The sequence below is a fragment of the Anabrus simplex genome, chromosome 10 (assembly GCF_040414725.1).
Source record: "Anabrus simplex isolate iqAnaSimp1 chromosome 10, ASM4041472v1, whole genome shotgun sequence".
Classification (NCBI taxonomy): Eukaryota; Metazoa; Arthropoda; class Insecta; order Orthoptera; family Tettigoniidae; genus Anabrus; species Anabrus simplex.
In genome coordinates, this window is record NC_090274.1 from 56,414,821 (window position 1) to 56,431,404 (window position 16,584).

The window sequence follows — 16,584 nt, forward strand, 5'->3', positions numbered from 1 at the left end:
TCCTTAAAATTCAATAAATCCAAGGCATCGTGACAGTATCAATCTCGTGAAAATCCAATGGCATACATTTTCAAAGGTAGCTTCTTGCCACCAAGATGGTGGTATTTAACAGCTTGTAAATGTGATTAATGATGCACCCCCATGGCTGTGCGAGTCTATCTGCTCGTATATATACCCATTCTCGTATAGTGTAGCAGCAAGAGAGCAAAAAACGGCCTCATTGGATTTTGAATCCTTTCTTTTCAATAGAAAATCTATGACCAGTCACGATGTCAGCAGGGATCAGCTCAATATACCCGCACATTTTGTAGGCAACACTACCAACAGAATCATATTCTCATCTGTTAGAGAAGGACTGCGCTGCATACTAACCGGGAACTCAATTTCTGCAGTCTCTGTCATATTCGGCAACTTGTCTAACTTGACACTGTTGCGGGTAGCCGTTTCGCTGCATTACTTTGAATCCTCCTACACTCGATGAGGTAGACTACCCATTCTACAGTGGAGTATGTATCTGAAGCATCCGACATGCAGTATTAACCACATGTATTCACGCATAATCAATGCTCTAAGTATCACCGCACAGATTCGACGCGTCCTTTTCTGGGAAAAATATGTATTTAAAACCGTACCCACAAGACGTGAAACGGAAACAGTTGATGCGCCACATACGAAACTGCCACAATCAAAGACATTAAATAGTAGAAGTAGTTGTACTTCCTCTGAAAACAATAAATCACCAACACCTTTAAAATAATAACACAGACTCGCGTGGAGCGCTAGTGTATTACTCCCCCGCTTGAAGTGAAACTCTGCCGTCATCTTGGAGGCATGAAGCATTCGGACTTCGATGGAAAGAGATATGGCACCTGGTTGCTAAAAACTGACTACTGACCTCTCTCAACATGGTGTAAACATTCATTCAAGAAAATTAACATTATTTGTACTAATATTTATTACTATCTACACAATATGAGATCTTAATACATAAAGATTGGTTTTTAAGGGCATAACAAAACAACTAACAATTTTACTAAGTAACTTGATTCATGAAGGAGAAATGTATAATATTGTATTCGTGTACGGCCCTAATGAAAGAGATAACTCTGAAGCACTTATTCTTAACACAATTCGAGATCACAATTTCCTGATGTAACTGATACAAAACGATAAACAATAATTACCATTTCCTTATCAATTTTACTAAGAATGGGTCAACAACAGTTGATAGAATGTAAGACAACAACAATAATAATCATTAATAAGTCCACAACAATCTGTGCTGTTGTTGGCTAATTCGGTTCGATCTTTTAACCTCCAACTATCGGCAGGTGCTTAAGACGCAGCAGCTCTCGAAGCACCTGAAACAGACCAAAAAAGGGCAAATATAGTATATTTCATAAGTACACATATATCTTTTTTTACGTAAAGAACTATTATGCAAAGGTAAGCAATTCTATCTGATATCGCGATTATAGACAAGGGATCTCTAATTTTAGATTAAATCTGTATCATAGAAACGCTAAAATTCCGCAAATACTGACCGTGGTTCGAACCACGATCACCCTGACGAGGAGCCAGTGACATTGTCTCTAAGCTATCACAAACCAAAAACCTATAATGTGATTGATTTTTCTTATAATAATAAAATGATAGCTCAAATCCCGTACAATGCGTGAGGTATTTTTGAAACAAATATCACGTGTTTGTAGTTGGGATTCGACTGGAAACTGAAGATCCCGAGACTATGATCACGATATCTACATGCATGTAGAATGTAGGGCTAGTTCTCCTTTTCATAATAATAATTATTATTATTACTAGGAAAATTGTTCAGACATTGGTATTTGAGGAAGATAAGAAGAAACCATCACGACGTACTTGGTCGGAGGAACACGAATTACAACAATCGATGAAAATAAACAAAACCTGTTGAACAAGGAGGAAAGCTCAAGAAATGTTGATACCAGGCCCTAAATAACCCATTCGCGCAAAATAATAATAATAATAATAATAATAATAATAATAATAATAATAATAATAATAATAATAATTGGAGCTAGGACTTTTAGGCTGTAATAGGTTATAATGCCAACTTAATGAAGCGGATAATAAGAATAGACTCTCCTGCACAACGGTTATGTTATGAGAGTTGCATAAACATTAGGGGTATGGCCCATCAGAGCCCCTATAATTTATGTTACTCTCGCTTCAGAATAGAATAACGGGCTAAACGACAGTTCCTAACAACCAAATTAGTTTACATTGTAGCCTATTACTGCCAAAGAAACCGGAGTCCAATAACAATAATAATAATAATAATAATAATAATAATAATAATAATAATAATAATAATATGTACCGGTATTGTCTTTGGCTGGTTTGTCGTAACAATAACTATCTTGGGCAGTCCTCCTAGCATCCTCGTAATTCTTAAGCCAAGTACCGGTGAAGAAATTCTTCATCAGGGCGTTTTCTGGACTTCGACGAGGGCGTTCTATACTCCATCCACGATAATCCTCTCCTCTGAATCTAGATGACCAACTGGTGTTCCTAGAGTACTCAATCAATCATATCAGTACTGGACATCCTTTATACCCAGCTTACTTTTCTCCAAACGGTGCCAACACTACATCTCAAAGGCCACTAATTTTATAAAGTCTCCTTTACTCAGGGTGCAGGTCTACAGTGTATCACAACTACCATGCGTAGATCATCAAGGGTATTTTTCTTAAGCTATTAGAGAAAAAGTAATATTCGGGATATCGATGGCATACTTCTAAAACCTCGTATGTCCCAATGCTTTTTCCGTTTTTCATTATTCATGTAGTTTGGTGCTATTTTAGGAGCAAAAATATGAAAGTAATATTCAACTGATAATAAAATATTTATGTATGTATACATAAATACATACTGAAACATTATCTGCAAATTTCACAACTCTACCGCAAGGAGGATTTTGTACATGGCAAAGAGCTGAAAATATTTTAAGCTAGAAAATTGCAACTGAAAATATTAAGAAACGTACTGTACTTGCTTTAAAACTGCTCTGGGCTGTAAGTTCTTCTTCTTCTTCTCCTTCTTCTCCTTTTCTTCATGGGGCCTCAAAATATTAGTTCCTAATTAGCGTCGACCTCAAAGATCTTTTGCTACCATGTTTTTCCTTCATTCCCACCTAGATATACCTGCTCCCTTCACAAAGCTGCAGGTTGTTCTTATTGGGTCTTCTTGGATTTCTTCTCTCTCTTCACCTGGTGGTCCTAGAGTGGAGAGTCTGACTCTACCCAGCGCCTCACATTCGAGAAGTATATGTTCAGCTGATTCCTCTGCTTCATTGCATTTCCTACATATATTGTCTCTTATTACTCCAATTCTACGTAGGTGTTTTTTCAGATGGCAGTGTCCTGTCAATAGTCCTACTACCCATCTTATATTTTCTTTGCGGAGTTTCAACAGTTCTTTAGTGTGCTTCTTGTTTGGTCCTTTTATCAGTTCCTTTGCAAGCCTGCATTCTGGAGTATTTTTCCAGTTTTCCATTTGTTTCTTTTGTACCCATTCTTCTATGTAGTGTCGGGCTTGTGCATAGGAAATCCCGCATACAGGTTCTGGGCCTACACAAAATGTGTTCCTGCCCCTTTTCTAGCCAGTTTATCTGCCTTTTTATTTCCTTCTATTACCTGCATGCCCTGGTACCCATATTATTTTGACAATGTTATACTTTGAGAGCTTCAGGAGAAGTGAATGGCAAAACCAGACAATTCTGGATATTATCCGGACTGCTTCTAGTGCTTTAATGGCCGCTTGGCTGTCCGTAAAAATGAAAGTGTTCTTATTCCTATAGTTCATTTCCAGATTTTCTTCAAGACATATTGTGATAGCTACACTTCCGCTTGAAAGACTAGTGTGTTTGCCGAGGCTCATCTGGATTGATCTCTCATGTCTTCGCCCGTTGATTCCTCCTCCTGTGCCATCCCCAGTCTTTGAACCATCACTCCACCACGCCTATCTTCTTTTTCAGTATTCCATTTGTTGATACCCCAGTCTTCTTTTTTTATTATCTGGGTCTCAAACAGTTTTTCAAAGTTGTACTTTGGTATCATATGATCAGAAGGCATGTCTAGAAGCTCTGTTATTACTCCATTAATTTTGCAGTGTCCTAGATTGGATCCTTGTGCATTCCAGCACTCTGATTGTGCCAGTCTATATGAACTCATTCTAGCCTGTCCTTTCATGAAAATGCATAGTGATGGGAGGTCTAGTAAAGTATTCAAGGCTTCTATCGGCTAAGTTCTCATAGCCCCAATTATGACTATGCACGCCATTCTCTGTAGGCTACCGAATCTACTGCCGACTTTTCCTTGACTTACTTTCTGCCACCAGATGATTGCAGCATAGGCCGTCAAAGTTCTAATGATCGTTGTATATATATACATTACCATTGATGGCCTTTGGCCCCATGTCTTCCTAACGGCTTTTTTACATGCATACAGCAAGTTCTTGGCCCGGGTTATGTTCCTATCTATATGTGGATTCCAGGTTAGATTTTTATCCTACACTATACCTAGGCGCAGTGCCTGTTCTTTCATATATATGTCTTGTCCAAATATCTTCAGTGATCTCTTTCCCTCCAATTTTCTCCTTATTGTAAAAGGGACCAGAGTTATCTTGTTCGGGTTGACTGATAGTTGTTCTTCCCGACACCAGTTCTCCACAAGGTTAAGTGATCTTTGCATGAGGTCCTGGATAACACTCATCAACTTACCTTGTACGACAATCACTATGTCATCTGCGTATCCTTGTATATAGAAATCTTGTACGTTGAGCATAGCTATGATTTTGTTCACCACGAGGTTCCACAGCAGAGAAGAAAGAACTCCTCCCTGAGCACAACCTCGGGTGGCCCTAACCGTCAGCGTTTCTTCAAAAAGGGTTGCTTTTATCTTCCTTTCGTCTAACATGGATTTAATCAATTTGACGACGGTTTTACTCACCTTGCTCTTTTCCAAGGCTTTGATCACAGAGTCATAAGTTGTATTTCTGAAGGCTCCTTCTATATCTAGAAATGCCGCCAGTGCAATTTTTTTATATTCTAGGCTTTCCTCTAGTTTACAAACCAACAGGTGGAGTGCTATTTCAGTGGATCTGCCAGGTGTATATGCAAACTGATTTTCATGCAACGTTCAGTTCAGCTGCATCGTTCTTCTGATTTATTTATCCAGAATTTTCTCCACTGCTTTCAGCATGAAGGAGGTCACACATGATGGTCTGTATGCTTTGGCTTGGGCATAATTTGCCCTTCCAGGCTTAGGTATGAATACTGCTTTAGTTTCAGACCATGATTCCGGCACTTACCCTAAAGCTAGACTAGCTCTGAAAAGGTCCGTCAGGGCATTGACGAGTATCTCCCGTCCTTCCTGTAAGAGCATCGTAAGTATCTCATCAGGTCCCGGAGTCTTTATAGGACGAAACGTGCCGATTGCCCATTTTGCATGGTTATGTTTTATTATTCTGTTGGAACAGTTCCCAGTCTGCTCTTCGAGCTCCGGTCTCTGGTCCAACCGTTTCTTCTTCTGTCATCTCCTCAGCCTCAGGAAAGTTACACGCCATTAGTATCTCCAGCGTGTACCTCCCCGTCGAAGTAAATGACCCATCTGGTTTCTCCAGTGTTCCTACTTCATTTATATGGGATGCTTTCAGAACCTTCTGGAGCCTTGCTGTTTCAGTGTATGATTTCACTTTCTCACAGAACAGTCTCCAAGATTTTGTTTTAGCTTTCCGTATCTCTAGGTTATACTCTGTGAGTTTCCTATGATATACGCCCCACATACCATTTCTAGACGATATTCTATACAACATCTTAACCTCTTTTTTCATTTTGGCTACTTTATTGTTCCACCACCTTACTGTCTTGGTGTTCTTCTATTCTTTGAGAGGACACCTTTCATGGAATGAGTCTATAATGGCCTCTTCTAATAGTTCCACTGCCTCATCCAATTCTTTCTGTCCTCTCACGTTAGTAGGAATTTTTTGTACAGCCTTCCCTAGAACTTGTCTGTATCTGTCCCAGTTAATTCCTTTTGGGTCTCTGTACATCTCAATCCCACATAGTCTCGCATCTATGGCAAATTGGATGTGCTGGTGGTCTGCCAATGATGGTTCCTCCAGCACTTTCCAGTCTTTAATAAAGTTTGCAATAAGCGTTGTGCCTAGTGTAATGTCTATTACCTCCCTACGATTTTTTATTTATAAATGTAGGCTTGTTTCCTAGGTTTAGTATCGTCAACTAAGTTCCAATAATAAACTCTAGTAAAGACTTACCTCTTGCGTTGCAGTTCATGCTGTCCCATGCCGTGTGGTGTGAAATTGCATCTACTCCAAGGACTAGGTGTTTGCCTTTCCTCTTTGCGTTGCAAATTAGGTTCTCAACTTCTTCTGATGGGGGCAGATTAGTTGAGTCACATGGGAGGTATGCAGAGGCTATGGTTATTTCTCTTGGTCCCTCCCAATTTCCAAGTTTAATCTTGGCCACTGTTAAATCCCGTGAACAGTGTTCCTGCAACATAAGACATTTTAATTTCCTGCTCGCCTTACCTCCAGATTTCGCCAGTCCTGCTACTCTGCCCTTGACTAGCCTCGAACTTAAACTTCCTGTCGAAATTGGCCACAGCCGCTTCTTTATCCTGAAGATTGGCCTGAAGGACCTTCAGCTCCATCTTTATCAACACTGGGTTTCTTTTTTCCCGTGAAGACTTGAAACTTGATATGCCCAAGTCCGAGCTTAGCTTAAGGCTTCTCTTTTTGAGCTCTTCAAAGTCTCTTTCACCAAGGGCTAAAACGACTGTCCTTCCTGTCTTGTCGATTGAGGTGGCATTCAGCACTCTCCACTCTTGTGTTAGAAGTTTGGTATCGTGCTGATTGACTCTGACAGCAGTCTGCTATACTGGAGCTTCTGTTGCCATTTCTTGTTTTGAGTCGGCGACAGCCAATCCAATTGAGACTTCTGTATCCAATTTTTCATCTTCGGCTTGCTCCCGGATCTGCTCTACTGGAGCTCCCTTGGCTTCCCTTGATGTCGAAGTTTTTGAAATTGGTTCTTTATAAGCATCCCTATTTCAATCAATTATAGAGTTTTGCCCCTTCTAGGGTCCTGAGCGTCGTTCTCACCATCCGTGGTGAGGCATACAGCCAGACATTGTCCTCCCGCAAGTCAGGCTCTCCGTAGCAGAGACCACGCCCCTCAGTCGTCCATCCAGCGGTCCGTCCCTGGCGCGAACCTAGCCAGGTTTGTTCCTCCTTCAGTAGGCCTACTCACGTGGCCTCCACTTGGCATTATAATGACTGAGTTCCGAGCCATAACTTTCCCCCTAGGTTGGGATCGCCCCTTTCCCAACCCACGGCTCGTCCAGGCTACGTCGAGCAAAGTGATGTGTTGGTTTCAGCACCCCGCAGTGAGCCTTCACCTCAATCGCCAACCCCACTTCACCTGAACCACCGTATCACCCATGAGGAGGAACCATGGATGACACTCTGGCATGTGTGGGCGAGGCCAGCACTTCCAAGCCTTGACTAGGGCTAGTAACAATGGGTTGTAAGTTACTCCTACAGAATTCTGTCTCCTCTTCTACACAGCCTAGGCCAGGGATGGCGAACCCACTAGGTGACACGTAACACGACTCCTGTGGCATGTTTTTAACACGTAATATATAGATCGTAAGTACAGCAACATATCATATTCTAAAATTACGCTTTAATAAAGAAGTATATCTCAATTAATTATATGGCCTATTTTTACAATTTTTTTGCTAGTGACTTTACGTCTCACCGACATAGATAGGTCTTATGGCGACGATGGGACAGGAAAGGCTTAGGAGTTGGAAGGAAGCGGCCGTGGCCTTAATTAAGGTACAGCCCCAGCATTTACCTGGTGTGAAAATGGGAAACCACGGAAAACCATCTTCAGGGCTGCCGACAGTTGAATTCGAACCCACTATCTCCCGGATGCAAGTTCACAGCCGCGCCCCTTTAACCGCACGGCCAACTCGCCCGGTTTTTCAAATTTTATCAGGTTAAAGCAAAAATATACATTATTCTTAAAACCTACCTGTTTTTTAAATGTAACTGCCATTGACTCGAATGAATCAATGAGTAATGCATTCTTCTTTCTGTCTGTCTTCCTTGTTTAATCTGTTAACCTTCAGGATTGGTTTTTCCTTCGGAATCAGCGAGGAATCCCACCTTTACCGCTTGAAGACAGTGTCCTCGAGCGTGAGACTTTGGGTTGGGGTATACAACTAGGAAGGAGGATCAGCACCTCACCCAGGCAGCCTCACCTGTTGTGCTGAACAAGGGATGGGAAGTTAGATACCAGCCCGGCATTTGCATGGAGGAGAAATGGGAAACCACGAAAAACCATTTGCCTGGCGGAGAAATGGAAAACCACACACCCCTCCTCGACTCAACTGACCTCCCGTGGCTGCGTGGGCCCCGTCCAGCCCTCATACCATTTTTCAAATTTCATGGCTGGGCTGGGAATCGAACTCGGGCCTCCAAGGGTAGCAGAAAATCACACTAACCACTGCACCACAGAGGTTTGACTGTTGTTTAATGCAATCTAATACCAAATAACCGATGGCACACTAGAGAGAAGAAAGTAATAATTGACTCCGCATACCTGCCAACCTTACAACACCAAAAATCGGGAGATTTTGATATGAAAATCACAAAAAGCAATTGGTCAAAACTGCTTGATCTACATGTCTTGCGCAATGCAGGAGTACTATGGTACATATTATAATAGTCCTTGTCTCAAAACCCGACTGTTGCTATACGAGGCTACAAGGCTAAAAATTACACATCTCTATTCCCTCATAGGAAGTATGTGAATGAGATGATCGGTCTCTGAGAAGCCTTCCGAAAATAGTATGACCTCATGCTCCACACGTGTGAATCACGCATGCACTTAGATGCCATTAGTTAGCAAATGTATAGATTAATATATTGCATCACGTGCCCACGCGATTATGCTATGCCCGGCCACCTTTGCCCCCAGGAATTAACCTGGTCCTCTTTTTTGGTGTAGACTGAGTGAACCTCAGGGCCATATGCACCTCCGGAAGTGGAGATCTCGTTTCTTAAATTTTACGACTTCCTGACGGGGATTCGAACCCACGTCCTTCCGGGCGAACAGGGCACGCCCTTACCGCCTCGGCCAGGCAGCCCCTTTTAACTTAAATATAGCTAAACAATTTTTTTCAAGTAATAAACTAAAATTCGCCAGAATTGTCTCCAAGTGGCTCCTAAGAAAAGTCAATAGTCGTTATTTTTGAAATTCTGTCACAAAATTACTAAAAGAGACTCCAAATCTAGCGACCAGTCTCTAGAATCGACTAGACTTATGTGAAGGAACACGAACATAACAAGGGATTGATAATCGATATACGCGTCGCGATATACAGGTTTCAATAATCATCGCACATTCGCACGTATTTCTCGTATTAATAATCGTCGATATTTCATTTGAAGGAAGCCAATTAGCGAAGGACTTCCGGCCATTGGCGTACAAAGCTGAAATGGCGGAATTTGAAATCAAATGTTTAAAGATCACCAAAAAATGAAAAAGATAAAATCGGGAGAAATAATAGAATAATGGGGAGGCGGGAAAAACTGTCGAAAATCGGATCCTACTTTTAGCCGTCAAACAGGGCTAAATCTAGACCCATTCAACCACGCTCTGCTACCACTTGTTACAAATTCTCTCTTCTAAATTGGAAAAGTTGGCAGGTATGGACTCGCTAGTTGGTAAAGGTTTGACCTCCCATTCCTAGGACTACTACAAGGTATTATTGAAATGGTAGTCCGAAAGGACTTTGAAGCTAATGTTGACTGACAGTGTGAGAGAAAGTGGTGTGGTACGCCGTGCCGTCACCCTATAAATCCGACACTGAGAGCTTTTAAAATAGCGTTAGGGCAGAACTGATATCGGATTTGAAAGAGAAAGAACTGGCGGATTTTAAGGTAAAGTTTCAAAAATTATATGTATTTTTGGGTGAGAAATCGCAACATTTCAATCAGGACTCCCCCTTCCTTAAGCATAAGACAAACAACGAAGAGATACCCACCAACCAGTGTTGAAGATGACGCTCAGAATCTGCGGAAAAATTGGTGGGCTTAGCACGGCTACGGCTAGTTGTACCTGCAACAAGAAAAAGAATGTATTCCAGTTAATACATTGGCAACATTTACTTTAAAACAACAGGAGAGGATCAACAAAAATGAACTTCAGAAACAGGTTCTCAATACATCTTTTTACGAAATTAAATAAATTTAAATACAATAAAACACTAAGGTGAAACACAAACTAACTAAGAAATAATACTAAAACTATTAATAATAATAATAATAATAATAATAATAATAATAATAATAATAATAATAATAATAATAATAATAATAATAATAATAATGATGATACATTGGCAACATTTACTTTAAAACAACAGGAGGGAATCAACCAAAATGAACTTCAGAAACAGGTTCTCAATACATCTTTTTACGAAATTAAATAAATTTAAATACAATAAAACACTAAGGTGAAACACAAACTAAGAAATAATACTAAAACTAATAATAATATTAATAATAATAATAATAATAATAATAATAATCATAATCATAATAATAATAATAATAATACTTATAATAATACATTTAATTTAAATATAGCAAAAAAAAGCAAAGTCATCTCCGTACAGGCCATGAAGGTCCTTGGAGGGGCGGAAGGTAAAGGCTTCCACCATTCGTAACCTCGGCCCGTGATGGGGTGGAGTGGTAAGCTCTACGCCCGGCCACCTTTGCCCCCAGGAATTAACCTGGTACTCATTTTTGGTGTAGACTGAGTGAACCTCAGGGCCATTTGCACCTTCGGAAGTGGAAATTTCGTTTCTTAAATTTTACGACTTCCTGACGGGGATTCGAACCCACGTCCTTCCGGGTGAACAGGGCACGCCCTTACCGCCTCGGCCAGGCAGCCCCTTTTAACTTAAATATAGCTAAACAAAATGTAGGTAAAACTGCAAACAAATTGTCATTACTAGCGTCTACTTGTACTTCAGATTTAATGCGCTGTTCATACTGATTGCCACAGCTCTTCTCTTCATCATCATCATCATCATCATCATCTGTTTACCCTCCAGGGTCGGCTTTTCCCTCGGACTCAGCGAGGGATCCCACCTCTACCGCCTCAAGGGCAGTGTCCTGGAGCTTCAGACACTTGGTCGGGGGGTACAACTGGGGAATATGACCAGTACCTCGCCCAGGCGGCCTCAACTGCTATGGTGAACAGGGGCCTTGTAGGGGGATGGGAAGATTGGAAGGGATAGGCAAAGAATAGGGAAGGAAGCGGCCGTGGCCTTAAGTTAGGTACCATCCCGGCATTTGCCTGGAGGAGAAGTGGGAAACCACGAAAAACCACTTCCAGGATGGCTGATGTGGGAATCGAACCCACCTCTACTCAACTGACCTCCCTAGGCTGAGTGAACACCGTTCCAGCCCTCGTACCACTTTTCAAATTTCGTGGCAGAGCCGGGAATCGAACCCGGACCTCCGGGGGTGGCAGCTAATCACGCTAACCACTACACCACAGAGGCGGACTAGCTCTTCTCTTACCAAACATATATATTTCATGCCTTACTTTTATATATCAGTTGCTTTAACTGGTGTCAGTTTAAGACTAGAGTTATTTCTTTTATAGATACTAATTCTTAATTTATTTTATGTTTCTGTATTTCTACTTTTATTTTATTCATTTTTAGATATTAATTATTTTAGGTCATAAGTCCACTTTGAACTTGAAAACGTATTGATATGCTGTAAATTCTGTTTGCTGCTTTATTCTTAATATATTGTATATTTTTATTTTTAGATATTAAGTTCTTTCTGACATTTGTTATTATTGATAATTAATGTATAATGACTACGCCACCTGTAAATGGAGAAACATCTCTGTTGGTGGTATGAAATAAAATAAATTATTATTATTATTATTTTCAGGTGGTATGAAAGCTATGCGAAGAATTCACGATATATTTTCATGCTCTGTATTTATCAATCTGGGAAACGTATCAACTGTGAACCAGTCGCTTCTTTGGAGAGATCGGGAAGTACTAGGCTTTTCTGTCGCCCCGGTTGAAAGTAGAGATAGACTCTTCCCCTTGTAGGTAGACACCCACCTCAACTTTCAATTAATATTAAGAATGGCTGGATTATACGCAATTCTGGTGGAGGCTTAGGAAGACGTAAGACGCAGGTGTGATGGTGGACGTGCAAGGAGACTGGTTTCAGGGATCGGCGCAATGTTTGCGGAACACTTAGTGGCCTTACCTCACTACTTCACTTGGTAAAACAATGTAGAACCATGCATCGCCAATCGAAATGTCCACTTAAATTCCCTGCTTCATGTTTGCTTTATGCTACTTACTCGCGATTTCATAAGATTCTGAAGAACGTCGGAATCAAATAGAGAGGAAAATCCACAGTTCTAGCCCTTCAGGCAAGCAACTCAATGTTGAAAACATCCTAGGGATATGATCCACAAAATTTAGATAAATAAAATATAACGAAATATGCGTATATATTCTTTATTTCTTAAAATTTCAATGCTTTGCTTAATCATTGTTATCCGGTCGATTAGATTAGCAGTTTGCCTTTTTCTATCACTACGAGCGCTAATGTGAGTCAATGCATTGTTTCACTTAAGCATCACTACGACCGATAATGTGAGTCAGTGCATTGTTTCACTTAAACACCACTACGAGCGCTAATGTGAGTCAATGCATTGTTTCACTTAAGCACCACTAGGAGCGCTAATGTGAGTCAGTGCATTGTTTCACTTAAGCACCACTACGAGCGCTAACGTGAGTCAGTGCATTGTTTCACTTAAGCACCACTACGAGCGCTAATATGAGTCAACACATTGTTTCACTTAAGCACCACTACGAGCGCTAATGTGAGTCAGTGCATTGTTTCACTTAGGCACCACTACGAGCTCTAATGTGAGTCAAAACGGGCGAGTTGTCCGTGCAGTTAGGGGCGCGCAGCTATGAGCTTGCATTCGAGAGATAGTGGGTTCGAACCGAACAGCCGGCTGCCCTGAAGATGATTTTCCGTGGTTTCCCGTTTTCACACCAGGCAAATGCTGGGGCTGTACCTTATTGAAGGCCACGGCCACTTCCTTCCCATCGTCGCCATAAGACCTATCTGTGTCGGTGCGACGTAAAGCAACTAGTAAAAAAAAGTGAGTTAATGCAGAGTTTCACTTAAGCCCTTATAACTACATTCGGTGTGGATATTTATATTAAAAAATTAAAAACGCCTGAGGATACTGAACAAAGGAACGCATTACAGAAAGAATTATGTAAATAAGTTAATTTGACTAGGATTTGAATAAAAAAGAAAACAAGTAAAGAAACATGCGATTTTAGGCTGTTTTTTTTTTTCTGGAACTGCATTTAGGCCGGAAGCGATTTTCAAATATTTTTTAGTTCGGTAGAGCTATCGAAGACTCACAATTTAAAACCTTTCCGGACCCTTTAGCCCTTCAACTTTCGCCACAATCGAGGAAATTGATTAATTTTACGTTTTTCGTAGTATGGGGAGCCCTACTTTGTCTGCTAACGGCCGTAGCCGTGTTGAAACACCGGATCCCGTGAGATCTCCGAAGTTAAGCAACATTGGGCGTGGTCAAGATTTGGGTGGGTTGCCACGCGCTGTTGGTGCGGGATAAGGGAATGGAGGAGCGGAAAGGAACTGGCCACCCTGCCGTACGTAAACTCCGGCTCAGGCACACCTCTGCGGAGGTTCGGACCTGCCTTCGGGCAGAATACACCCTTAATTTGTTTGCTGAGGAAGGTTTTCAATGTTGGCTGTTCCCCTCTTAGTAGCCTAACACCCACGGTATCCTGCCTGTCGTAAGTGGCCGACTAAAACGCGCCCCACGGGGCTCTCAACTTGAGAGTTTGGGTTGGCGACAACGGGTCCCTCAGCTGAGTCGTAGCATTGCTTTCACTTAGTTGTGCCAAGTTCCTCACTTTCATCTCTCCTACCTTCCTCGGTCTTTCATTTTCACGCCATTCGTGCCATTTTTCTTTCTTTGGCCGATACCTTCATTTTTCGAAGTGTCGGATCCCTTCAATTTTTTCCCTCTGATTAGTGTTATAAAGAGGATGGTTGTCTAGTTGAACTTCCTCTTAAAACAACACCACATTTTAGCAGCCTATTACATCAAACACCACTGAACTTAATTTCGGGCAATCGCCTAGGTGGCATATTCCCTACCTGATTACCTAGCCTTTTCCTAAATAATTGCAAAGAATTTGGAAATTTATTGAACGTCTCCGTTAGTAAATTATTCCAATCACTAACTCCCCTTCCTATAAACGAATATTTGCCTTAATTTGTCCTCTTGAATTCCAACTTCATATTGTGATCTTTCCTATTGTTAAAGTCACCACCCAAACGTATTCGTCTACTGATGTCATTCCAAGCTATCTCTCCACGGAGAGCTCGGAACATACCATTCATAAACATTAAAGAAATAATTTTACATCTCCTTTCCAATATTTATCTTTCCTTATATTTACGATATAAGCATTACAACTGGTGTTGTTAGATGGGACATGCTTCGCTTAACTGTCGTAAGCATCATTAGCCGAAATAATTCTTAGCCTAAAGTTAGGTCAGGGCCCCGAACCTAGTGGCCTTAAAGTATATGGTACCCTAAGATTCGCATTTATTTTATAGAAAATCAATAGTCTTAAAACTACTGTGAAAACTTCTAACAATGTTCGACATGGCTAAGAGCATCTCGTCTCATTTCTCCCAACTCTTCCCAGCCTAAACTTCGCAACATTTCATGACGCTATTCTTTTGTCGGAAATCAACCAAAACAAAACGAGCTGCTTTTCTTCGTTTTATTTTTTTTCATTCCTCGAATTAAGTAATCCTGGTAAGGGTCCCATACACTTGAACCATACTCTAATTCAGGGCCTATCAGACGCCAAAAATCTCACGCGAGCAAACAGCGGCGCAGAGTTCCTCTGCACAGTGCATCGGTCCCGCTCGGCTCGGACCAACGCTTCATCTCTGGGCTACTCGGCTAAGCTCGGCTCAACTCGGCTAAACTCAGCTCGGATTTGGACCGCTACGGAGCAAGTGAGGAAGAGGGAGACAGGGGAGCCAGCGAGACAGGCGTGGGGAAAGAGAGAGACAGCGCTATTGTTCCAAATCGAGGAGCAGGGGTCTGCACTCTGGTCAACCAAGCGAAGTCGTCGTCTGCACCGTGTACAGTGCATGCACCATTTATGTGATTACCCCAATGAAGATCTTTCCTCATATAAACACCTATGTACTTTCAGTGATGCCCATACGGAATTTTCACCCCATCAACGCAGTAATTAAAACTGAGAGGACTTTTCCTATTAGTGAAACTCACAACCTAAGGTGTTCAGAAACAGCATCCTTTGACTCTGTCCATAGCGCTGGTAAAATGTCCCGATAAATCGAAAGAAAATTAGCGTATCCATACAGGAATGGTAAGACTTATGAATTGTGAGAAAATGAGACACATTGTTTACCTGGTCATTATTATTATACCAGGGGTGCACCTTCTCCGACCAGTTAAACTGCGCGCCTTCTCTAAAGCCATCTATGTAAACAAACTTGAACTTGTGTACTACAAGATACTTTGGTCATCAACTGGTAGATGTCTCTACCATCGGTTTAGTTGGTCCCTCTAGCGGGTTAAACTCTAGTTATTTCATAAAGAATCAGTCTAAGCGGTTCGGTCAGCTTCCAATTAGAACGCTAGTGTGGTGCCACGTCCTAGGAACCATCTGGTGGCGAATGAACGTACCAGTTCCCCTTCTATTATAACGTCTAAATTTGAAGAGTCATTGTTTAAGAAGCCTTTCTCTTGGACAGTCGAGATTTCTTCTAAGAACACAGAGCACAATTCTCTGCGAAACGTGAAGAACTTCACCTTATTTCTTGACACGGTATATGCCCAAAAGCCTATAAAGTATCATGTCTATAATTACGGGCCGTGAAAGCATCAATGACAACATTAAAAACCTCTATGTTTTTGTACGATTATTATGTGGACGATGCTGGAAAAGGTGATCACTAAAACCCGGATTTTATGCAGTAACAGGTTAGATTGCAAACTAATTTTGTTATTAGGAAGTGTCGGCCACCCGCTCTTCCATAATGTAGCAAGAGTAACATAAATTATAGGGGTTCTGATTGGCCTACCTCAACGTTTATGCAAACCCCATAGCATAATAGTTGTGAAGGTAGACTGTACTTGCTACTCGCTTCAGTTAGTTTGCATTCTAACTTATTAACGCATCAAAATCCGGGCTCTAGTGATCGCTTATCGTGACACCTGACACCAAGAAATAGCTTTTCACTTGAAGAATAATAACAGGAAATATTGACTCGACTGCAAGGAGGAAACTGACTTTAATGACATATTTCTACATATGCAAGATCTGTTTAAATGCATTTTCATTTCTTAGTATATAGACATTT

At 41.2% G+C, this 16,584-nt stretch overlaps 1 protein-coding gene across 1 annotated transcript in view; it reads right to left on the minus strand.

Annotated features, from left to right (window-relative positions):
• Positions 1-925: 925 nt before the first annotated feature.
• Positions 926-16,584, minus strand: part of LOC136882259 (forkhead box protein O) — a 635,015-nt gene continuing 619,356 nt past the window's right edge. Inside the window, exons 4-5 of the mRNA XM_067154809.2 lie at positions 10,119-10,192; positions 926-1,361 (exon numbers count right to left, since the gene is read on the minus strand). The gene's annotated coding sequence lies outside the window, so the exon portion shown is untranslated. The remainder of the gene's footprint in view (positions 1,362-10,118; positions 10,193-16,584) is intronic.